Below are 22,028 nucleotides of genomic sequence, written 5' to 3'. Positions count from 1 at the left end.
TCTCGGCTCACGGCAGCCTCTACCTCCCGGGTTCCAGCGATTCTCCTGCCTCAGCTTCTCGGGTAGCTGGGATTACAGGCGTAGGCCACCACGCCCGGCTAACTTTTGTATTTTTAGGGGGGTTTCGCCATGTCGGCCAGGCTGGTCTCGAGCTCCTCACCTCAGGCGATCCGCCCGCCTCGGCCTCCCAAAGCGCCGGGATTACAGGCGTGAGCCACCGCGCCGGCCTCTTTCATTCTGTCTTTATTTTCTGAGATAAGGGTCTCGCTCGGACCCTCAGGTTGGACTGCAGTGGCGTGATCTCGGCTCGCTGAAACTTCCGCCTCCCGGGTTCAAGCGATTCTCCTGTCTCAGCCTCCCGAGTAGCTGGGATTATTGACGCGCAGCACCACGCCCGGCTAATTTTTGTGGTTTTCGTACCTTCTGTCTTCTGCCCTTCAGTACCGCATAGAGCCGCCGAAGACGAGTGAGTCGAACCAACAGCCCCTCTTGCAGCAGTTGCTGATCACGGGGCTGCCCCCGGTACTCATCCTGTGTCTCTCCTCCAAATCCCCGCTCCTCCTCAGCTATCACCTCTGCCGATGCCGGTGGTTTCCCTGGGTACCGGGAACCAAACTCTCATCCCCGAGGGGCCTAAGCCCCCCGTGGCCAGGCCCTTCTCAAGTCACGGTTGCTGCACAGTCACAGTTACAGGTGGCCCTGGGAGTAACACCTGGCACCCAAACAGATCACCAGAGGCCACACATAGTCCACCTGCCCTCCCTGCATAAGATCAGCTCTTCCTCCTCCCGACGATAGATCAGGGTCAATGATCCCTGCCAAGATGGCGACTCCTCCAGCCTGCTGGTCCAACCTTCAAGCAACAGCTGTGGCGGCCACAGCTGTTGCTTGAAGGCTTGAAGTTCAATGGGACCCTCTCCCGCTTTCTACAAACTGGTTCCTTTATTCTTATGTTTCTTTATTTATTTGGGACGGGCTCCGGCTCTGTCACCCAGGCTGGAGTGCAGTGGTGCAATCACTGCTCACTGCAGCATCCGCCTCCCAGCGTCCACCCATCCTCCCGCCTCAGCCTCTGGAATAGCTGGGGTACAGATACGCGCCAGCGCAAACGGGTTTTCGCTAGGTTGCCTGGGCTCTTTCTTTCTTTGTCTTTGTTTGTTTGTCTGTTTTTTGTTTGTTTGTTTGTTTGTTTCGAGACGGGGCTCTGGCTCTGTCGCCGGGGCTGCAGTGCAATGGCGTGATGTCACCTCACTGCGGCCTTCTGGGCTCCAGCGATCCTCCCACTGTGCCCGGCCTGAAGGCAGCCTTTAGAGAAAGAAGCAGGGGGAGTTCTTCGGAGGACAGACAGGATCTCTGGGGTTTGGAAAGGGTGAGAGACTGGGTCAGCGAAAGGGACATTCCGATCTTTTTGCTGGGATGCAACGTATAGATACAGGCACGAGACCCAAAAGAGCCGGCAGAGATTTGTCATCATGGTTGCAAGGCAACTGCCGGTGGCTGATCCCGTAAAGGATACACGTACCTAGAACGGAGCCTAAAGATGCATCAAGCATGAAGGGTGGAGCCACGATGCTTGGACTCGAGTTTCTGCTCCTGTGCGTTCCGTGACAAATGGCTTATACTACCTGCACCTCAGTTTTTTCCTGGGCAAAAAAGGAAGCTTGTTGCCGGTGCGTTGGCACCTGCCTTAAAGTGCCAGCTACTCAGCGGGCTGAAGAGGAAGAAGTTCCTACTAGGAAGACACACGGACACGTATGTTTACTGCAGCACTATTTACAATAGCAAAGACTTGGAACCAACTCGAATGCCCATCAATGATAGGCTGGATAAAGAAAATGTGGCACGTATACACCATGGAATTACTACGCAGCCATCAAAAAGGATGAGTTCATGCCCTCTGCAGGAACATGCTGGAAGGCCTCATTCTCAGCAAACTGACACAGGAAGCGAAAACCAAACACCGCATGTTCTCACTCCTAAGTGGGAGTTCAACAGTGAGTGAGAACACATGGACACAGGGAGGGGAACATCACACAGCGGGCCCTGACGGCGCGTGGGGGGCAAGGGGAGAGAGAGAGCATTAGGACAAATGGCCAACGCATGCGGGGCTTCAAACCTAGATGACTGGTGGATAGCTGCAGCAAAGCACCGTGGCACACGTGTACCTATGTTCCAAACCTGCACGTCCTGCACATGTACCCCATAACTTGGGAGGGGGTGGGGGAAACGAAAAGAGAGAGCGGGGGAAAGTGGGGGGGGAGAGAGAGACAGAAAGAGAGAGAGAGAGAGAGAGAGAGGAGAAGTTCAATTCCGGGTGGATCCCATTCCTTTAAAAGGTCACCACCACCACCACCACCACCACCACCACCACCACCACCACCACCACCACCACCACCACCACCACCACCACCACCACACGACACCCACTCGACTGTCAAGCTGAGATCGAAGGACCTCCAAAGGAGTAGGTCACTCGTGGCCTTCCCAAAGCGCAGTAGTCACAGTGGAAACGGAAGTGTGCCTGCCGCAAAAGCCTACCGTCCTCATGGTACTTCAAGGAGCGCTTAAGCCAAGCCGGCGCGTCAGCGTGTCACGGGCACCGGGCGTGCAAGCCAAAACCACCCCGCAGGTCCACCTCTGTCCCTCTCACGTCTCTTCCTCTCTCTACTTTTAGGAAACAACGTTGTACCCCCCGAGGGGATGCACCGTTCCTGGAGGTACTGCAATACCAGGTCGATGCGTGGAGTGGACGGAGCAAGCTCCTATTCCATCTCCCTGCTCCAAAAATCCACTTAATATATTGTCCTCGGGTAGAGGACGTATACAGCTATTACGCTGATAAGAACAGATACTACACTTGATCTTAGCCAAAAGGCCGAGAAGCGATGCGGGCGCCTCCGCGCCCGCCGTCGCCGTCCCACTCTCATCCACATTCAAGTCGCGGTGAGAGCCCCAGCCTCGCTCCTCGCCCCATTCCCTCTGTCTCGTCCACGGCACCATTGACGCCCTCACACACTCGGGCAGATTTCTTATTCTCCGCCTTTGAAAAGGGAAGTCTTACACCCGTGCTTGTTCCGGCGTTCCCGGGCTTTCATTCCGAATTTGCAAGCCCCGCCCCTTCACGGAGGACGTGGCCTCCGCGCTTGACTCCGCCCCCGGGGCCGCCTCTGCCTGGCGGAGCCGCGGCTCCGCTGGGGGCGACTTCCTCGTTTCTATCCAGCCAGCCAAAAGACACAACCGGAGGAGACTGGGGGCGAAGGCGAGAGGGGTCTGTGGAAGAGACCTGTCGGCGGAGAGCGGTCCACGTTTTCCTGGAGAAAGAGGAGGCCCCAGGGCAGGAGCGCGGGCTGCGCTGGGCCTCTGCTTCGCCGCGAGCGGGCGGGGAGACCGGCCCCGTACCCGAGGGGACGAGGGGCCCTATGCCGAGTCAGGGAAGCCGAAGGCCTGGAGGGGCTTCCGGGAGCAGGGGCTGGAGTTCCTCTGCCAGGCAGGAGGCTGGCACCAGACACCCGGCAGAGGGAGGCGGCGCGTGGACGGCGAGGGCCCAGCAAGGATTCTCCCCAGCCCCCGTGCCTGCGTCTCCTGGGGCTCCTGTGCACGGACCGTGTCCTGTGCTGTGTAGGGCAAGCTGCCTCTCTGCTCGGGACGTGGATTCCTTTCACCTCCTCCTGGCCTGGCTACTTCTGACGCAGGTCGTCAGGACTCCGCCTGGGTGTCACCCGTCCAGGAAGCCTCCCTTAGTCTAGGGCCCTCGGCACCCGCCCCCTATGTGACTAGCAGCCCTCCTGTGTATTTCATCGCACCCCCGTTGTTTATATCAGCTATTCCACTCACCACCCTTCTGGGCAATCCTTTATCTCCCGCTCTGAAATCCCATCACTGAGGGCTGGGACCCCTCCTCAGTGCTTCTCCCTGTTTCCCCGCCGCGAGTCTGGCGCCTGGCGTGTGGAAGGCGCTCAGGCGACGTTTGCGGAGCGAGGAAACGACGCAAACGTGATGAGCACGACAGACCGCAACAGAGAAGACGCAGTTAGGAGGCTATCGGCCCGGCGCGGGGGGAAAAGGGGGAAGGTCGGGCTCGGGGTGGCAGGACCCCAGAGGGCAGGGGTGACTGCCGGGGTGCTCTTGGGGCAAGATGGGCGTCAAGGCCCCCAGCAAGGTTGGGACAAAGTTTCTCTCCGAGGCACAGACTGCCGCCTGCGGGGTCAGCATTTCCCTCTCCCTTCCTCCTTCCTAAGGCAGCTTCAGCGGAGGGCCGAGGGCTTTCCGCGCATTGCCTCGAAAATTCATTTCACTCCACCGCCCTGAGTGGTGGGCCTTAATATTAGCCACGGCCAGGGTTAGGGTGAGGCCACTCCTCCAGGGCAGAATTTCAGGGGGTGCCCCACCCCACCCCCGCCCTAAACCATTCAGCAATCAACATAACTTATAGTTCAACGCAATATATCTTACCTTGTGGGCGGCAAGCCACCCGGGTGCCGAGGCAAGAGCCCGAAGGCACAAGCTGTTCCAGTATAATAAAGAAAAATAATTAGAATAAGAAAAGTTCTACTAGAGATAGGATACGGATATGATTACATCTGACTATTCTTAGTCATTAGTTTGTAGCATTACTCTTTGTTCTATTACCATAATAATCTCCGTTCTATTATGCTTACCTAGGGAAAACCGGGCCACACAGAGTTAGGAGCTGAAGGGCCACAGTGAGAGGTGACCAGAAGACAAGAGTGTGAGCCCTCATTCACGCCCAGAGAAGGGCCGCTTGAGGGCTCCTTGGCCTAGCGGTAATGCCAGTTGCCTGCGAAGGCCCTGGTTACTTAGGAGACCTTGGTCTAGCGGTGGCGCCAGTGCCTGGGAAGGCACCCGTTACTTAGCAGACCGGGAAGGGGAATCTCCCTCTCTCCAGGGGAGATAGAGAACACTCTGCTCCACCACCTCTCGAGGGAGGCCTGACATTGGACAGGCCTTCCCGCAGTCATCCGGAGGCCTCAACGTCTCCCTGTGATGCTGTGGGCTTCAGGGGTCACCCTCCTTGGTCGCTTTCATGTTCCGCCTGTACACCTGGCTCCCCCTTTTAAGTTCTTAGAAGAGAGCAGTAGCAGAATTAGTGAAAGTACCAGAGTCTTTGATCTTTCTGATAAGTGCGTGGAAGAAACGCTGACGTCTGCTGTCCTCCCTCTCCACCTCGGCTACCACAAAGGGAAAGGCCCCCTGTCCAGTGGACACGTGACTCGCGTGACCTATCCATCATCTGAGATGACTGACACTCCTTACCCTGCCCCCTTGCCTTGAATACAATGAACAGCAGCGCCTCCAGGCATCCCGGGCCACTACCTGTCTCCGCGCTTTGGTGGCAGTGGTCCCCCGGGCCCAGCTGTCTTTCTTCCTATCTCTTTGTCTTCTCTCTTTATCTCTACGGTCTCTCGTCTCCGTCTCCGCACACACGAAGAGAAAACCCACAGACCCCGTAGAGCTGGAGCCCACATTATCTCAGCTACAAGATAATCAAGACATTCATGTGGACTACTGAGTCTTTCGGTGCCCCCTTGCTATTTTATTTTCTTCCTGCGGGCGAGTGTTTCCCTCCCTTCACGCCATCCCGATCTCCGCCGTCGTGTCTTCTCATCCCCATTCTACCGCCCAGCACGGTGTAGTGTGGCAGCCGCTAGCCACGGGTATCTAGGGAGCCCTGGAAATGTCGTCAGTTCTAATGGAGCTGTGCTGTAAGTGTGAAATACACATGAGGTTTTGACGGCAGTGTCAGTAAAATTCTCACAAATTTTTTTTTTTTTTTTTTTTTTTTTTTTTTTGAGACGGAGTTTCCGCTCTCGTTTCCCAGCCTGGAGTCCAATGGCGCGATCTAGGCTCTCTGCAACCTCCGCCTCCCGGGTTCAAGCGATTCTCCTGCCTCAGCCTCCCGAGCAGCTGGGCAACAAGAGCTGGGCGCTCCAGCCTGGGCAACAAGAGTGAAACTCAGCCTCAAAAAAAAAAAAAAAAAGAAGAAGAAAGGAGGTTGGGAATAGATTGGATGATAGGAAAATTAGCAAGGTTTCAGGAATCAGACCTGTGATAAGAGACCTGAGCTTCTTGCCGGGCGCGGTGGCTCAAGCCTGTAATCCCAGCACTTTGGGAGGCCGCGGCGGGCGGATCACGAGGTCAGGAGATCGTGACCATCCTGGCTAACACGGTGAAACCCCGTCTTTACTAAAAATACAAAAAATTAGCTGGGTGTGTTGGCGGGCGCCTGTAGTCCCAGCTACTCGGGAGGCTGAGGCAGGAGAATGGCGTGAACCCGGGAGGCGGAGCTTGCAGTGAGTGGAGATCGCGCCACTGCACTCCAGCCTGGGGCACAGAGCAAGACTCCGTCTCCAAAAAAAAAAAAAAAAAAGAGACCTGAGCTTCTTGTGACTGGCGGGCATAGGGCGGAAATGCAGAACTGTGGGATCCTTCTACAGTGAGTGGCAGATACCTGGAAGGCAGCTGCAGCCTTAGGTCTTGGCTCTCACTACTTGGGTGATGTCACCTCTGTCCAAGCAGTCGATCCCAGGAGCCTCCGAAGACCACCATAGCAGTCCTCAGTGCCAGGTGAGTCTGCTAAAATAAAAACACAACGCTTTGCCAAGAAGCGGGGGAAAAAAAGCTTTTTCGCCGGTTGCAATCGAATTTCGGGCACAGGCCGGGTACAGTAACTCAGGCCTGTAATCCCAGCACTTTGGTAGGCCCAAACGGGTGGATCACTTTGATGTTTGGGAGGCAGAGGTTGCAGTAAGCCCAAATCTGGCCACTGCACTCCAGCCGGGGTTGGGGGTTGTGGAGGACAGAGTGAGACTATCTTAAAAAAAAAAAAAAAAGGAAGTGAGACTAGCCACAGACCCAAAAGAAAAAGAGCAAGAATGTAAAGCCTACTTTTGGCAATTGCGCATGTGGAGAGGAATGAATGCAGCGTTCTTGAAATTATTGAAATATTAGACCCGGAAGCTGACGTGGGATTACCATGTGAGTCCAGGAAGTAGAGGTCATAGTGAGCTCTCATCCCGCCACCGCACTCTAGCGTGGATGACAAAAGTGACACTCTATAAAGCAAAAAAAAAAGGGGGGGAGAGCTGATTACACATACTCTCACCTAGACAAGAATACCTACGACCAGTGCTGAAGCCAGTGAAAGTATAGAGACACACCCAAAACAAAAAGTTAGTTACAACTGCATTGCAACGCAACAAGAACGTGAATATAACAAAGTCTAATCCTTAAAACACTAAGTATTACAACCTCCCATTCCCCCTACTTTCACTACACTAAAATCGCACCTAACACAGCTTTCTCCGAAAGAAAAAACAACCTACTAACAAAAACACGCGCGCAACAATCACACCTCATAACAAACAAAAGTCAAAAAATTTGGTAGTTCCTAAAAGGCTTGCCGTCGCCGTTACCACCCTCCTATTATCATACTACAGTCACGGTGAACCACGACAGGGGCAATTGAGTACTCCCTTTGTTTCTCAATAGGCCTGGTGAAAACAGCAAGCCTTTGGGCATGGTTTATAGTTGGCTATGTTTTCAAGTGAATTCTCAGATCGGTTTTTGCCCCGTGGCTGAAGCGCCATTTCTAATTTGCATGTCTCGCCCTTTCCCGCGTGAGTAGGTGTGGCTACGGCGATCTGAGTCCCCTCTGCGGTCCAGCTCTGCTCGCAGCGGCTGAAGCTGGGCTGGGGCTCCCGGTCTGGACCAGCCGGGTGTCAAGACGGTGGTCAGGGGGAAATGCGCGTGGGCGTCACTAGCGGTCTGTGGGAGTTGGAGGAAAGTGGTCCGAGCTGTTTTGAGGAAAGCCATCAGGTCATCACTATAAAGACTGGAGCGTCCCGCGGCCTGGCTGGGTCCGAAGCCAAGGCGGAGCCGACGAGATCCCCGCCGCCCCCCACCCCCTTCCCGGGGCCACAGAGAGAAGTCGGGCCCAGAGACCGCGCCGAGGGGGCTGCCGTCCTGGGAGTCACAGCCCCGCGCCCGCGCCTTGCCCTGTCGGCGGGGCACTGGGGGCAAACCACTTAACCTCCGAACTCTGTTTCCCCAGCTGGAAAGCAGAAACACCAATGCCTACCTCGTGGGGTGGAGGAAGCAGAAACGGAGCTGAGGAAGGGGCCGTGGCTCGGCAGTCTGCAATATGAGTCAGAGTCTCCCACAAGCTTCCCCAGAAGGGGTCATGACTGTGAAATGACTGAGACAATAAAATAGGAAGCATTTACTGTTCGGCTTAGGCTCTGTGTTAAGTGCTGTCCTCATTACAAACTTGCAAAAGTTACATACAGATGCAGAAGTTGAAGCAGAAAGGTTAAACAGCTTGCCCAAGACCACAGGGAGATAGGATCTGAACCTAGGTGCACTGGCCACAGCATCTTCCCCATCACTCCATCCACCTGTGAAGCAGAGAGCCTAGAGCCAAAAATGGATACCTAGAGAAAGATAATTTGTTCTTATGTGTCCAGCACTCTGTGAGACAAAGCACTGAGCCTGAGACACAAGTCTTCTGTCTGCAGAGAGGCAAGAACCAAGCTGTCTGCTGCAGCAGTTGAGAAGAGCCTCGGCCCTGGCACGGTGGCTCATGCCTGTAATCCCAACACTTTGGGAGGCCGAAATGGGAGACCAGCCTTGACAACAAAGTGAGAGCCCCATCTCTCCAAAAAAAAAAAAAAAAAAAAAATACAGAAAATGTACCGGGCGTTGTGTGTGGAGCAGGCTTGTAGTCCCAGTGACTGGGGAGACTGAGCTTGGGGGACTACTTGAGCCCTGGGAGGACCACTTGAGCCCTGGGAAAACAGCTTGAACCCCAGGAGGCCAAAGTGGCAATGAGCTGTGATCAGGCCACTGCACTCCACTCCAATCTGGGGGAACGATTGAGACCCTATCTCAAAAAAAAAAAAAAAAAAAAAAATGGCCAGGCAGGGTGGCTCACACCTGTAATCCCAGCACTTTGGGAGGCCTAGGCAGGCGGATCATCTGAGGTCAGGAGTTCGAGACCAGCCTGGCCAACATGGTGAAACCTCCTCTCTACCAAAAATACAAAAAATTAGCCAGGCGTGGTGGCGGGCACCTGTAATCCCAGCTACTTGGGAGGCTGAGGTGGGAGAATCGCTTGAACTCAGAGGCGGAGGTTGCAGTGAGCCACGATGGCACCATCACACTCCAGCCTGGGAGACAGAGCAAGACTCCGTCTCAAAAAAAAAAAAAGTTGGGCATGGTGGCAGGTGCCTGTAATCCCAGCTAATCGGGAGGCTGAAGCAGGAGAATCGCTTGAGCCTGGGAGGTGGAGATTGCAGTGAGCCAAGACCATGCCACGCACTGCACTCCAGCCTGGGCAACTGAGCGAGACGCCACATAAAAAAAAAAAAAAAATGCAAGGGAAAACAGCTTAGGCAAGTCACTCCTCTGAGGCTTATTTTTTTTCCTGTATAAAACAGGAATCTTAAAATCTAGTCTGTAGTCCCGGCGTTCTCTACCCTCATCCACACAGGGTCTCTGTTCTCTTTTACCTGGCTTTATTTTACTCAGTGGCACCTGTCACCCGACATTTTATACAGTGATATGTTTATTGCATTTTAGCATAGTAGAATGTAAGCTCCAGAGCAGGAATCTTTGTCACTTGTTCACTTTTATATGACTAGCACCCTGAACAATGCCTGGCATATAGTAGCCACTCAATATATATTTTTTGAATGAATGAATGAATGAATATTAAATATATTACTTCCTACAATAGAAAATGATTAGTAAATCTCCTGGCTTGTGGTAAGTATCATGACCGTGCAGGGCTATTTTACTGCCTCTCTGCTCATTTTCATGTTTATCAGGCCATCTTTTGCTTGCTAATTTGGTTTCCCAGTTACTGCTTTTTTGTTTTTTTACTTTAGTAGAGATGGGTTCTCACCATGTTGCCCAGGCTGATCTCAAACTCCTGAGCTCAAGCAATTATCCTTCCTCATCCTCCCAAAGTGCTGGGGTTACAGGCATGAGCCATCATTCCCAGCCCCCGGTATTGTTTTTGAATCCTTAGGGGAGCCAAGGGGAAACTTCTGTCTTTGCCCTGTGAAGGTTCAGTGAAAAAATCACTGGCATGAGGCAGATTAACAGGAGAAAAGGCATGTAATTTTGTTTTTAATGTGTATACATGAGAGTCTTCAGAACGAAGACCCAAAGATACAGAGAAAATTGTCCATTTTAATGCGTAGGGTCAATAAAGTATGGAAGGCCATGTAGAAATATGACTGGACAAGAGGGCATGCTGTAAGGAGAACACAATGAGTGGGGAAATCCCTAAGGCCCCTGTCTGTCCAGCGTTTTTTGTTTGTTTGTTCGTTTGTTTTCCCAACACAGTCTCACTCTATTGCCCAGACTGGAGAGCAGTGGCGTGATCATAGCTCACGGTAACCTCAAACTCCTGGGCTCAAGAGATCCTCCCATCTCAACCTCCTAAGTAGCTAGGACTACTGGTGTGTGCCACCACACCCAGCTAAGTTTGTTAAGTTTTCAATTTTTTGTAGAAACAGTGTCATGCTGGTAGGGCACAGTGGCTCACGCCTGTAATCCCAGCACTTTGGGAGGCCAAGGTGGGCGGATCACGAGGTCAGGAGATCGGGACCATCCTGGTTATCATAGTGAAACCCCGTCTCTACTAAAAATACAAAAAAATCAGCCGAGCGCGGTGGTGGGCACCTGTATGCCCAGCTACTCGGGAGGCTGAGGCAGGACAATGGCGTGAACTCGGGAGGCGAGGTTGCAGTGAGCCGAGATCGCGCCACTGCACTCTAGCCTGGGCGACAGAGCAAGACTCCATCTCAAAAAAAAAAAAAAAAAAAAATAGAAAAAAGAAACAGTGTCTTGCTATGTTGCCTTTTGAGACTCAAAGTGGAAATTTCTTGAAGCCTTTTTCATCTCTTTCTCTTCAGCCACACTTTCCATGACCAGCTGTTGCTGTCTGTCACTTTCTCCTTTAGACTTTTGCCAGATGGAGGATCTTGAACTCCTGGCCTCAAGCGATCCTCCCGCCTCGGCCTCCCACAGTGTGGGAATTACAGGCGTGGGCCACCACGCCTGGCCTGTCCAGATCCTTGTTGGCTTCTCTGAGCATGTATTCCTTCCTTCTGGCTATGGGGCAGGATGCTCTGTGGAATGGGGGTCTTATGATCTACAGTCAAACAAAGTAGGTCAGGTAATTTCTTTGCGGCCAGTTTTTACAGATAGGACAGAGGGAAAAACAGAGTAATATTTTTACGCTTGCAGGCTGGCTTTGGAGAAAAGGGCTTCTGGTTTCTATGACCTGCCTCAGGGAAGAGGGATTTTCGTGTCTATGGCTAGCCTCAGGGGAGAATGGGACTGAGGGAGTCAGAGAAAAACTTTTTACTTCTGAGGCTGCTGCTGAGGCCTTCATTTTAGGGTATTGTTTTCTGAGCCCACTGTACGCCACTGAGTATCTACATTTTCTTTTCGGTATTTCAACAATCCCAAATGCAGCCAGTTGCAGTGGCTTACACTTGTAATCCCAGCACTTTGGGAGGCCAAAGTGGGAGGATCACTTGAGCCTAGGAGTTTGAGACCAGGTTGGGCAACATAGTGAGACCTCATCTCTACAAATAATAATAATAAAAATAAGGCCAGGTAGGCCGGGCACGGTGGCTCACGCTTGTAATCCCAGCACTTTGGGAGGCCGAGGCGGGCGGATCACTAGGTCAGGAGATCGAGACCACGGTGAAACCCCGTCTCTACCAAAAATACAAAAAATTAGCCGGGCGTGGTGGCGGGCGCCTGTAGTCCCAGCTACTCGGAGAGGCTGAGGCAGGAGAATGGCGTGAACCCAGGAGGCGGAGCTTGCAGTGAGCCGAGATCGCGCCACTGCATTCCAGCCTGGGTGACAGAGCAAGACTCCGTCTCAAAAAAAAAAAAAAAAAAAAAAAAAAAAAAAAAAATAAGGCCAGGTACAGTGGCTCACACCTATAATCCTAGCACTTTGGGAGGCCAAGGCAGGAGGGTCACTTAAGCTCAGGAGTTCAAGACCAGCCTGGGCAACATAGTGAGACCTCATCTCTATTAAAAATAGTAATAATAAATAAAATAAGATAAAATAAAAGTTAGCTGGGCATGGTAGTGCATGCCTGTGGTGCCAGCAACTTGGGAGGCCGAGGCAAGAGCATCACCTGAGCCCAGGAGGTCAAGGCTGCAGCAAGACGTGACTGGACCAGCACACTCCAGGCTGGGCGACAGAAAAAAAAAAAAATCCCAAATGCAACATGTTATTTATCCCATTTTATACTTGATGAAATTGAGGCTGCCTAGACTGACTTCCCAATATCCTCAGCCTTCTTCTTCTTCCTCCTCCCAGAGTATAAAAGGGACCCCCACTCTTGGCTGGCAATTTTATATCTTTATTATCAGTAGATCTTTATTCTCATCCACCTTAGAGGAAAGTGGGTCAGGGTTTATAATCTCCATTGAACAGATGAGAAGGCTGAGTATCAGGAAGGAAATTCGAGCTAACCAAATCTTCCAAGAGACCAACTTAGCTCTGTGATACATATTCAAGAAGGTGGAAACCTGGATGCTGAGGATGGAATGTGAAGAGCCTGGTACAATGATTAAGATCACAAGAGGGCCCATGTGGAGTGGCTCATGCCTGTAATCCCAGCAGCACTTTGGGAGACCTAGGTGGGAGGATCACTTGAGCCCAGGAGTTTGAGACCAGCCTGGGCAACATAGTGAGACCCCATCTTTTTTTTTTTTTTTTGAGACGGAGTCTTGCTGTGTCACCCAGGCAGGAGTGCAGTGGTGCGATCTCGGGGCACTGCAAACTCCACCTCCTGGGTTCACGCCATTCTCCTGCCTCAGCCTCCCGAGGAGCTGGGACTACAGGCGCCCGCCAACACGCCCGGCTAATTTTTTGTATTTTTAGTAGAGACAGGGTTTCACCATGTTAGCCAGGATGGTCTCGATCTCCTGACCTCGTGATCTGCCCACCTCAGCCTCCCAAAGAGTTGGGATTATAGGCGTGAGCCACCGCGCCCGACCAGTGAGACTCCATCTCTACAAAAAACAAAAATATTAGCCAGGTGTAGTGGCACACACCTGTAGTCCCACCTACTCAGGAGGCTGAGATGGGAGAATCGCTTGAGTCCAGGCGTTTGAGGTTACAGTGACCTGTGATCACGCTACTGCTCTCCATCCTGGACGACAGAGTGAGACACTGTCAAAAAAAAAAAAAAAATCACAAGGGTATTGGGTATCAGGGATCAGCCTGCTGCACTTTACCACCTCTAGGAGCGCTGGGTCATCCCCAAGATCCGATTCTCTCCTTGCAGCAGCAGGGGGCAGCAGAGAGCAGCAAAGCAGCCCTTGCCTCTCAGTGTGTTGTGGCCTCCCAGCAGGCCAGAGGAAACATCCATTCTGTGCTTATTTGGTCCATGAGAAAATTCAGGCCCAGAGTGGGAAAGTTCAGGGTCTTCCAGGTGATGGATGACACCAAGGCTCAAGGCCCAGGCTTCCAAGTGACCACACTCCATGATGGTGCCTGATTTCACTTTTTTTGTTGTTTTTTTTGAGACAGGATCCTGCTCTGTCCCCAGGGATCAAGCAATCCTCCTACCTCAGCTTCCTGGGAAGTGAGAAGCTGAGACTACAGGTATGCGCCACCACACCTGACTACTTTTTTTTTTTTTTTGAGACGGAGTCTCGTTCTGTCGCCCAGGCAGGAGTGCAGTGGCGCAATCTCGGCTCACTGCAAGCTCCGCCTCTCGGGTTCATGCCATTCTCCTGCCTCAGCCTCTCCGAGTAGCTGGGACTACAGGCGCCCGCCACTATGCCCGGCTAATTTTTTTGTGTGTTTTTAGTAGAGACGGGGTTTCACCGTGGTCTCGATCTCCTGACCTTGTGATCCGCCCACCTCGGCCTCCCAAAGTGCTGGGATTACAAGCGTGAGCCACCGCGCCGGCCCACACCTGACTACTTTTTAAATTTTTTGTCGAGACAGGGATTTCCCTATGTTGCCCGGGCTGGTCTTGAACTCCTGCCTCAAATGATCTACCACTTTGGTCTTCCAAAGTGCTGAGATTACAGGTGTGAGCTACCACGCCTGGATGATTTCATTCATTCAGAGGGCACATTTTTGTTCCATATTTTTATACCTCAGAAACTAGGATGCATCTTACATCCAGTGCCAGGAAAAAGCACTACAGCTGTTTAAATGTCAGCATCTTTTTTTTTCCCTTTCTTCCTTTCTTTCTGAGGGGTACATAAAATAATGGTGCCTCTCACAATCCATGACATCTTAAACATCATGAAATACTACAATAGAAGCCTCTGTTTATCTCTGTTTATTAAACCCTGTGCTTGACATGGATTATTATTATTATTTTTTTTTTTTCTTTGAGACAAAGTCTTGCTCTGTCGCCCAAGCTGGACTGTAGTGGCGCCATCTCCCTCGGCTCACTGCAACCTCCACTTCTCGGATTCAAGCAATTCTCCTACCTCAGCCTCCTGAGTAGCTGGGATTACAGGCATCAGCCACCATACCCAGCTAATTTTTGTATTTTTAGTAGAGACAGGGTTTCGCCATATTGGCCAGGCTGGTCTTGAACTCCTGACCTCAGGTGATCTGCCTCCCTCGGCCTCTCAAAGTGCTGGGATTACAGGTGTTAGCTAATGCACCTGGCCGGATTACTTCTTTTAATATACCAATACCTCTAGGATGGAGGTATTATTACCCCTACTTTGCTGGTGAGTGAACTGATAATAGAGGTAGAGCAATTGATCATATCTGTACAATTAATAATGGAAATGATTTTTTTTTTTTTTTTGAGACATAGTTTTGCTCTTGTTGCCCAGATTGGAGTGCAATGGTGTGATCTCGGCTCACCACAACCTCCACCTCTTAGGTTCAAGCAATTCTCCTGCCTCAGCCTCTCGAGTAGCTGGGATTGCAGGCATGTGCCACCACGCCCGGCTAATTTTGTATTTTTAGTAGAGATGGGCTTTCTCCATATTGGTCAGGCTGGTCTCGAACTCCCGACCTCAGGTGATCCGCCCGCCTCAGCCTCCCAAAGTGCTGGGATTACAGGTGTGAGCCACTAGGCCTGGCCTTATTATTATTTTTTTTAAGACTGAGTCTCACTCTATTACTCAGGCTACAGTGCAGTGGCGTGATCTCAGCTCACTGCAACCTCTGCCTCCTGGTTTCAAGCGATTCTCCTGCCTCAGCCTCCAGAGTAGCTGGGATTACAAGCGCCTGCCACCATGCCCGGCTAATTTTTTTTTGTAACTTTAGTAGACAGCATTTCACCATATTGGCCAGGATGGTCTCAAACTCCTGACCTTAAGTGATTCACCTGCCTCGGCCTCCCAAAGTGCTAGGATTACAGGCATGAGCCACCATGCCTGGCTGATTTTTTTTTTTTTTTTTTTTTCTGAGACGGAGTCTTGCTCTGTTGCCCAGGCTGGAGTGCAGCATGCAATATCAGCTCACTGCAACATCTGCTTCCCAGGTTCAAGCGATTCTCCTGCCTCAGCCTCCTGAGTAGCTGGGATTACAGGCGCTGGCCACCATGTCGGGCTCATTTTTTTATTATTAGTAGAGACGGGGTTTCACCATGTTAGACAGGCTGGTCCCGAACTCCTGACCTCAAGTGATCTGCCCGCCTTGGCCTCCCAAAGTGCTGGGATTACAGGCATGAGCTACTGTGCCTGGCCGTGCAGCTGATATTTCACAGGACTTATCTGCTTGGGCTTGTGTGTGTGTGTGTGTTTGAGATGGAGTTTTGCTCTTTCGCCCGGGCTGGAGTGCAGTGGCGCCATCTCGGCTGACCACAACCTCTGCCTCCCTGGTTCAAGCGATTCTCCTGCCTCAGCCTCCTGAGTAGCTGGGATTACAGGCGCTGGCCACCATGCCGGGCTCATTTTTTTATTATTAGTGGAGACGTGGTTTCACCATGTTGGACAGGCTGGTCCCGAACTCCTGACCTCAAGTGATCTGCCCACCCTGGCCTCCCAAAGTGCTGGGATTACAGGCGTGAGCTACCGTGCCCAGCCTTGCAGCTGATATTTCACAGGACTTATCTTACCTGCTTGTGCTTCTGTGTGTGTGTGTGTGCGTGTGTGTGTGTGTGTGTGTGTGTGTGTTTGAGATGGAGTTTTGCTCTTTCGCCCAGGCTGGAGTGCAGTGGCGCCATCTCGGCCGACCACAACCTCTGCCTCCCGGCTTCAAGCGATTCTCCTGCCTCAGCCTCTCGAGTAGCTGGGATTACAGGCACCTGCCACCAAGCCCAGCTAATTTTTTTGTATTTTTAGTAGAGACGGGGTTTCACTATGTTGGCCTGGCTGGTCTTGATCTCTTGACCTCAGGTGATCTGCCTGCCTTGGCCTCCCAAAGTGCTGGAATTACAGGCGTGAGCCACCATACCCGGCCCTGCTTGTGCTTCTAACCACACTTGCTTCTTCCAAAACAGAAGATTCTGGGTCTTGAATAACAACAAACTTGCTTTATTTTTTGTAGAGATGGGGGTTGGGAAATGGTGGGGTGGGCGTGCCAGTTGATATGTCGTGTCTATGTTGCCCAGGCTAGTCTGGAACTCCTGGGCTCAAACAATCTTCCCACCTTCACCTCCAAAAGTGCTGGGATTACACCCATGAGCCAATGCCCCAGCCTACAGGCTTTATTTGTTTGTTTGTTTGACAGAGTCTTGCTCTGTCACCCAGGCTGGAGCACAGTGGTGCAATCTTGGCTCACAGCAACCTCTGCCTCCTGGGTTCAAGCGATTCTCCTGCCTCAGCCTCCCAAGTAGCTGGGATTATAGGCAGCCGCCACCATGCCCAGCTAATTTTTTTTTTTTTTTTTCTGAGACGGAGTCTTGCTCTGTCACCTAGGCTGGAGTGCAGTGGCGCTATCTCGGCTCACTGCAACCTCCACCTCCCAGGTTCAAGCAATTCTTCTGCTTCAGCCTCCTGAGTAGCTGGGAATACAGGCATGTGCCACCACACTCGGCTAATTTTTTGTATTTTTAGCAGAAACAGGCTTTCACCGTGTTAACCAGGATGGTCTCAATCTCCTGACCTCGTGATCTGCCCTCCTCAGCCTCCCAAAGTGCTGGGATGACAGGCATAAACCATCACGCCCGGCCCTGGCTAATGTTTTGTATTTTTAGTAGAGACGGTGTTTCGCCATGTTGCCCAGGATCGTTTTGAACTCCCAAGCTCAGGCAATCTGCCCACCTCAGCCTCCCAAAGTGCTGGGATTACAGTGTGAACCACCCAGCCCAGGCTTTATTTTAAAATGCAAATGTGCAAATCTTTAAAAATTAGTGACAGCATGGGGCCCTGAGGACCAATGTGAGTTAAAATCCAGATTGTAAGGGAGAGTAGAATGTGGTGCAGACCCCTAGAGGTGGAGCTGGAGAGGCAGTGTGCACATGGGAGGCAGGAGGGGCTCAAAAAGGGAGATGAAGCCAGGTGTGATGGCTCTTGCCTATAATTCCAGCATTTTGGGAGGCCAAGGCAGGAGGATCAATCATTTGAGCCCAGGAGTTTGGACCACCTTGGGCAGCATGGTGAGACCCTGTCTCTACAAACAAAAAGGGCATAGGTGGGGAGATGAGAAGGAGGAGGGCACAATTTTGGTAGAATCACTCTGAAAATTCTCTGGCATGAGGACTGGCTTAGAGGGTTGGAGACTTTTTCCCAAATTCAGCCGAAGCCCCCTCCTCCACCCTAAGTATCTCTCCATCTGATCTCTGTTCCTTCCAGGGTAGGAGGAAAGACGAAAGTGAGAGAGGAAGAGATACCAAAAATAGCCCACTTCCTCCTTTGCCCATTTAATTATTGAGACCGTTGAAGTGCCTTTCTTTCCCTCCTATCATTGTTTTTTATCTAAATATTTTTAGATTTATAATAAGATAAATATGCTATGAAGATAAATGTCAGTGACAAGCCTCAATGACATCTTTTGCATCTGGAAACCCTCCTGTACCTACGGTTACAGAAGACAATCTCTCAGTGCTGGGAGAAGGAACTAGTCCTCCTTTTCACAAGAGGAGAAGGAGATCCAGCAAACCTTAGTGCCCCCAGCAGCAGAGCTGGTAGGACGTCCCATCTCTACCACCTGGTCATAGCTCGGTGCCCCACTGTGAGGGCAGGCACTTTCCAAGTATTCTCTGGGGTCTCCCGACAACCTTAACAAGGAGAGAGGCCTTGGATACACTGAGTGCCCAACTGACCTGTCCAAGTACCCCCAGCTAGTAGGCGGGCAGGGTCCTCCAGTTCCTCCTGCTTTCGTTCTGTGTCCTGACCATAAAGCAGAATGCTTTGCCTGCTTTTTGACTCAGCCCACTGCAAGTTTTCCCCAAAAGGCTTGAATCCAAACCAGGGCCTTGAATAGACATTGACAGAGATATATAGGTTTAAGAGGAAAAAAAAAAAAACAGTCCTGAGCCAAATTCTTCAAACCTTTATATACACTTCACACCCTGACCCTTCACTGCCGACATAGCTAGGTAGAACATCACTTTTCTCTCACTGTCCATCTGGAGGATTGCTGCAGCATGTTGTGTACAGGAAAGTTCCTCTAATGCATGCTTTGGACCAATCACCTCAGTGTTGAGTACTTTCTTTGGATTCCCAGCTCAGGACAGTTTGGAGCACTCCTTTGTGGGAACTCCCCTGCTGCTGCTTTTGGGGGAACTCCAGCTGCAGGTTTGGCAGGATGAAACAAGGTGACACAGCCAGGACTGAACCTGAGTCTGACTCCAAAGCCCAAGCTGACTCCACAACACTGGTTGCTGGAATTGACAGGCTCTCCTGGAACCTGTTTTTTTTTTTTTCTTTTCTAAACATCTCAGCAGAATCATTAGACCTGTTCTGATTCAAGGGCTGCTCCCCACCCCAATCCCCACCACACTAGAGGCCGGATTTGAAGCATCCTTTTCACCTAAACCCTTTCCCTGCCCCCAGCCCTGAAGCTGGACTTGGGCTCACTGCTTTCAGAAAGATTTATACCTCTGGGTAAAAGTGTGTGTATATATAGGAGATAGGTCAATGGCCTACTTTGGGTGATCTTTTTTTTTCTTTGGAGACGGAGTCTTGCTTTGTTACCCAGGCTGGAGTGCAATGGCACAATCTCAGCTCACTGTAACCGCCGCCTCCTGGGTTCAAGTGATTCTCCTGCCTCAGCCTCCCGAGTAGCTGGGACTAGAGGCACGTGCCACTATGCTTGGCTAATTTTTTTGTACTTTTAGTAGAGATGGGGTTTCACCATGTTAGCCAGGATGGTCTCGATCTCCTGACCTCATGATCCGCCCACCTTGGCCTCCCAATGTGCTGGGATTACCACCTCGCCCAGCCATTTGGGGTGATCTTAAATGCACAGTCCCAGGCCAGGCATGGTGGCTCACGCCTGTAATCCCAGCACTTTGGGAGGCCGAGGCGGACGGATCACTTGCAGGAGTTGCTGAACCTGGGAGGCGGAGGTTGCGGTGAGCCGAGATCGTGCCATTGCACTCCAGCCTGGGCAACAAGAGTGAAACTCAGCCTCAAAAAATAAAATAAAAATAAAATTTTAAAATTAAAAAATTAAATGCACAGTCTCTATCCCCAAAAGCCTTCCTGGGCTTCAGAGAATAATCCTCTCACCTGTTCACCTACTGAGGACACAGTCCTTGGAAGGGTCAGGTAGGATCATAATACCAACCTGTAGCTAAACAATTTTATACTTTCTTTTATTTTCCCATCCATTATTCTATTTGATCCTTATACCAGCTATGTGAAAGAAGGTAACAAGTTATCACTTATTCTTCAGGCAAGGAAACTGAGGTCCAGACAGATTAGGTAGGGTCTCCAGGATTATAGGAAGAGGTGGTGTGAGGCCCCAGGTGGGGGTGGGGACAGGCAGAGCCCACTGCTCCCACCACCTCTGTCTCTTCCCACTCAGGCCCCTCTACCTGTAACTGGAACCACCTCACAATGTGGTTACTGCCAGGGCAACTGGGCAGGCCCCTCTGCTTTGTTGAGGGAGGGAGGCGTTTTTCCCAAGGCTCCCAGGGAACATCTGCAAAGTACCTTTCTCTCCTGGGTCCTGATCAGATAGATCTTCCTACCTTAGCTTTGAGTCTCAGTGGGCCCCATGGACAATTCAGCAGTAAAGTCTTTTCTCTCTGGCTTCTTTCCCCCACTCTTCCTCAGAGGCTTTTTAGTACAGATGGGGTTTCTCCATGTTGGTCAGGCTGGTCTCCAACTCCCAACCTCTGGTGATCCGCCCGCCTGCCGCCTCCCAAAATGGTGGGATTACAGGTACGAGCCACCGGCCCAGGCTTTTTTTTTTTTTTTTTGAGACGGAATCTCACTCTGTTGCCCAGGCTGGAGTGCGGTGGTGCATCTCGGCTCACTGCAAGCTCCACCTCCCGGGTTCCGCCATTCTCCTGCCTCAGCCTCCGGAGTAGCTGGGACGACAGTCACCCGCCACCACGCCCGGCTAATTTTTTTGTACTTTTAGTAGAGATGGGGTTTCACCATGTTAGCCAGGATGGTCTCAATCTCCTGACCTCATGATCTGCCCACCTCGGCCTCCCAAAGTGCTGGGATTACAGGTGTGAGCCACCGCGCCCAGGCTTTTTTGTTTTTTTTAGAGGCAAAGTCTTGCTCTGTCACCCGGGCTGGAGTGCAGTGGTGTGATCTCGGCTCACTGCAGCCTCTGCCTCCCGGGTTCCAGTGATTCTCCTGCCTCAGCCTCCTTGGGTTGCTGGGATTACAGGCGTTCACCACCATGCCTGGCTAATTTTTGTATTTTTAAGGGGGTTTCGTCATGTTGGCCAGGCTGGTCTCGAACTCCTGACCTCAGGTGATCTGCCCGCCTCGGCCTCCCAAAGTGCTGGGATTACAGGTGTAAGCCACCACGCTGGGCACTTTAATTCTGTCTTTACTTTCTGAGATAGTCTTGCTCGGACGCTCAGGTTGGACTGCAATGGTGTGATATCAGCTCACTGAAACTTCCGCCTCCCGGGTTCAAGTGATTCTCCTGTCTCAGCCTCCGGAGTAGCTGGGATTGTTGACGCGCAGCGCCACGCCTAAGTGTTTTTTTTTTTTTTTTTTTGAGACGGAGTCTTGTTCTGTCACCCAGGCTGGAGTGCAGTGACGCGATCTCGGCTCACTGCAAGCTCCGCCTCCCGGGTTCACGCCATTCTCCTGCCTCAGCCTCTGGAGTAGCTGGGACTACAGGCGCCTGCCATCACGCCCGGCTAATTTTTTTTGCATTTTTTAGTAGAGATGGGGTTTCACCGTGGTCTCGATCTACTGACCTCGTGATCCGCCCGCCTCGGCCTCCGAAAGTGCTGGGATTACAAGCGTGAGTCACCGCGCGCCCGGCCAACGCCTGGCTAAGTTTTGTGGTTTTTGTATCTTCTGTCTTCTGCCCTTCAGTACCGCATAGAGCCGCAGAAGACTAGTGAGTCGAACAAACAGCCCCTCTCGAAGCAGTTGTTGATCACGGGGCTGCCACTGGTACTCATCCTGTGTCTCTCCTCCAAATCCCTGCTCCTCCTCACCTATCACCTCTGCCGATGCTGGTGGTTTCCCTGGGTACCGGGAACCAAACTCTCATTCCCGAGGGGCCTAAGCCCCCCGTGGCCAGGCCCTTCTCGAGTCAGGGTTCCTGCACACAGTTACAGGTGGCCCTGGGAGTAACACCTGGCACCCAAACAGATCACCAGAGGCCACACATAGTCCACCTGCCCTCCCTGCATAAGATCAGCTCTTCCTCCTCCCGACGATAGATCAGGGTCAATGATCCCTGCCAAGATGGCGACTGCTCCAGCCTGCTGGTCCAGCCTGTGCAGCCACAGCTGTAGCTTGAAGGCTTGAAGTTCAATGGGACCCTCTCCCGCTTTCTACAAACTGGTTCCTTATTTTTTTTTTTATTTTTTTTTTTTTGAGACGGAGTCTTTCTCTGTCCCCCAGGCTGGAGTGCGGTGGCGCGATCTCGGCTCACCGCAACCTCCACCTCCTGGGTT

General features: G+C 51.8%; 1 protein-coding gene and 1 non-coding gene across 3 annotated transcripts in view; both read right to left on the bottom strand.

Moving 5' to 3' along the window:
* Positions 1–2,695: 2,695 nt before the first annotated feature.
* LOC129470841 (U2 spliceosomal RNA) lies at positions 2,696–2,887 on the bottom strand. Its single transcript, XR_008653361.2, has one exon. It is a non-coding gene; the product is annotated as a U2 spliceosomal RNA (small nuclear RNA).
* A 4,497-nt stretch (positions 2,888–7,384) lies between these two features.
* The window catches only part of TMEM106A (transmembrane protein 106A), a 33,367-nt gene continuing 18,723 nt past the window's right edge, over positions 7,385–22,028 (bottom strand). Inside the window, exons 8-9 of one of the 2 annotated variants that reach the window (XR_008653103.2) lie at positions 8,099–8,215; positions 7,385–7,785 (exon numbers count right to left, since the gene is read on the bottom strand). The gene's annotated coding sequence lies outside the window, so the exon portion shown is untranslated. Of the gene's footprint in view, positions 7,815–8,098; positions 8,216–22,028 lie in introns of both variants that reach the window. The other variant, XR_010118185.1, reaches the window with a different exon arrangement.

The sequence above is a fragment of the Symphalangus syndactylus genome, chromosome 20 (genome assembly GCF_028878055.3).
Source record: "Symphalangus syndactylus isolate Jambi chromosome 20, NHGRI_mSymSyn1-v2.1_pri, whole genome shotgun sequence".
In the NCBI taxonomy this organism is placed as follows: domain Eukaryota; kingdom Metazoa; phylum Chordata; class Mammalia; order Primates; family Hylobatidae; genus Symphalangus; species Symphalangus syndactylus.
The sequence above is the reverse complement of the archived record's forward strand: the minus strand, read 5'-3'. Positions and strand labels throughout refer to the sequence as shown.